The sequence below is a fragment of the Austrofundulus limnaeus genome, unplaced genomic scaffold (genome assembly GCF_001266775.1).
Source record: "Austrofundulus limnaeus strain Quisiro unplaced genomic scaffold, Austrofundulus_limnaeus-1.0 Scaffold358, whole genome shotgun sequence".
Classification (NCBI taxonomy): domain Eukaryota; kingdom Metazoa; phylum Chordata; class Actinopteri; order Cyprinodontiformes; family Rivulidae; genus Austrofundulus; species Austrofundulus limnaeus.
In genome coordinates this window covers 680,644-683,878 of record NW_013952760.1, presented here as the reverse complement: position 1 = coordinate 683,878, position 3,235 = coordinate 680,644, and positions in this window count along the sequence as shown.

Here is a 3,235-nt window from a genome sequence, read left to right as displayed (position 1 = left end):
GTTCAAGGGGTATGAATACTTTTGCAAACCACTGTATATTCTTAATAACTTTTACTAGATAATGATGAGTAAATATTACAAGAATTTGTAGCATTTAAATTTACTTCAACGTGCAAATCGTTTTACAGGATTTTCTCTAGTCTTACAAGTTATTTTACAGTGTAGAGGACCTTCATGGTGGCATCAGGGAGAGAGCTGGTGTTATCAGGTAGTTGCTGTATCAACACTCAGTGAATGATGCAGGAGGACTCATCAGTCGATGGGGGTTAACTTGTGGGTTTGATCTGTCCTGGTGGTCAGATTGTGGGACACGTCCTCAGTTTGACCTCAGGTCCCTGATCAGACCAGGATTAGGGTTCAGGAAACCTGAACTCCATCATCTGATTTTTCTTTAAGTATCAAAAAATCAATCGATTTTTGATACTTAAAGAAAAATCTGACAGAATCCTCAGACATCTTTGAAATGAATTCAAACATGAAATTTTAAAACTTCTCGACTTCGTTGAGTTTTTATTCCTGATGCAACATGAATTCGTTCAGATGTGAAAGAACAAAAAGTGAACGTGGGCGAGAGGAGGAGAGGAGGGAGGGAAGGAGAGAAGGAGGTCAGCGGCTGATCAGAGGACGGTGAGGAGGAACTGAGAGACAGCCATGAAGGAATGAAGTGTGTGTGTGTGTGTGTGTGTGTGTGTGTGTGTGTACACTCAAAAATAAATGCATCCAAATCCAGTGCCATAAAAAAGGATCTATGTTCAGGATGTGATGTTCTAGTTGTGTTTTTTGTAAAATTCAGGAACATTCTGGAGCAGACAAAAATCACAGCTTTTATATTTCATTGGGGCGGTTTTTATGCGTGTCGAAATAACAGATTATTTTAGTTTTGTTTCTTAAAGCTGTCAGATGTGTCTCTATGAGAAAACTTATTCTTCCTACTGAAAGTTTTCAAACTTAGACGACCAAAAAACAATCGACAGATTTAGACACCTCATCAGGGAAGTTTTAAAAATAAAATCTGCTGTGACTGAGTTCTGTCGGGTGATCTGTGGGACCATAAAGGGTCAGGTGATCNGTGTGTGTGTGTGTGTGTGTGTGTGTGTGTGTGTGTGTGTGTGTGTGTGTGTGTGTGTGTGTGATGACACACTACCTGACCTCTCAGGTTTCAGTGAAGTGGATCAAGGCGAGACTGAAGTCTGCAGATGGACCCAGTGAGAGGAAGACGGGCTGGAGGACAGATGGTCGGCCTGCAGAGACGCAGGTGTTTTCTGAAGTTGTTCTGGAGGAAACAGCAGCAGCAGGTAAGACCCCGCCGCTCGTTGTGTGCGGACTCACACCTGCGTTCAGCTTCAGCTGATCTTCTCCTCAATCAGCCGAAACTTGGTTCTCAGATGCCTCCAGGTTTGGATTTAAATTAAAACTCAAAACAAAAACTGCTTCAAATATTTATTTTCTCTTTAATGAAAGAGCAGAGAGAGGAGGTTTAATACTGTGTGTTTTTGTTAGAGTGTTTGTGTGTTTGTGTTAGAGTGTTTGTGTGTTAGTGTGTTTGTGTGTTTTCTGTAAACAGTGTGTAAAAAGCTAAAACTTGGTCAGTTTTACAGACGATCACCTGAAGTCTGGTGTGGGAGCAGCTGAGCACCCAGAGCTTTAACTGACAGAATCAACCCTGTTTGTCTGTTAGCAAAATATCTCCTAAACTTATGGATGGATTTTACATGGACAGAGGACAGTCAGGTGGACAGAGGACAGTCAGGTGGACAGAGGACAGTCAGGTGGACAGAGGACAATCAGGTGGACAGAGGACAGTCAGGTGGACAGAGGACAATCAGGTGGACAGAGGACAGTCAGGTGGACAGAGGGATCTGTGGATTGGACAGGAGAGTGTCAGATGGACAGGACAGTTTGGTGGACTGTCAGGTGGACACAGGTTAATGCCACAGGTTACTGTCCATTGGACAGTCTGTGGGACAGTCCATTGGACAGTCTGTGGGACAGTCCATTGGACAGTCTGTGGGACAGTCCATTGGACAGTCTNTGGGACAGTCCATTGGACAGTCTGTGGGACAGTCCATTGGACAGTCTGTGGGACAGTCAGATGTCCGGGGGACACAGGTCAGGACCGGTCCGTCTCTCCTGCAGCTTCAGGGGGATGTGGTATCAGAGGAGCCGGCCRCAGGAAGCTGTGTGTTTACGGAGGTTAGCGTTACTGCGCCACACTATCCATCACTAAATCTGTCTCAGACTTTTAATAGTTTTAAAGAGAAGCGCAGACTTTGAGCTTCACCGTGGGTTTTATACGACCCCGAGCCGTCCGGGGCTAGAGTTCAGCTTAAGACAGCAGACGCAGTATTTATAGGCTGCTGGACTGTTCAACTAGCTGATCAGGGATCAGATATTACCAACTGCTGTGGTTTAAATTAGCTCAGTGAGGCAGTGGCCAAGCTAACCGCTAACCGAACAGGGTCACGCTGAAAGGTTAACAATCTGCAACAGGAAACAGCGTTTGGTTGGTCAGATTAACGCTGCAGGTTTCGCTTCAGGACAGTAGGTGAGCTGAGAGCAGGGCTGGCAGMTTCTGGCTCAGTAAAACCCAGAGAGGATTATCACACAGCTCCTGTTTCTGAAGGAGTCTGAAGCTAACGGAGCTGCAGCTTTTAGCTACACAACCTGACTGGCCCAAACAGGGCAACCCATCAGGACCAGAACCATAAAACTGACACAGAACCCATCAGACCTCCAGGTTCACGTCTCATATGAATTATTGGGTCACTGCTGTGGCTCAGTGGTCAGCAGGGGCGCCAGCAGAGGGTGGGGGGCTGAGAACAAGCTGGCCACCCCAGTGGCCCCCCCAGCTTCATCCTGTTGAGTACTCAGGTTTTTCCCTTTTTCAATTCCCCTACCTACTGAGGAATACAACCTCATAAATATAAAAACAAACACAGTTTTTTTTAACAATTAAGAGTTAAAAACATTAATTTGTATTTTATTTAAAAAAAATTCATTAAAATGTAGCTCCTCTGAATAAGGACAGTCAGACCAGTCTAAAACCAATAATCTCAAATAAAGATGGAGGTTCTTATGAGGTTATATTCATAGATATATTTTATTCAAATATTAATTAAATAATTTTAATGATTATATATTAAATATAAAATGAGGCAGTACAGTGGTACAGTTGGTAGAGCAACATGTTGCCAATAAGGAAGAAGGTTCTAGATCAACTTCCTGTTCTCCAGGT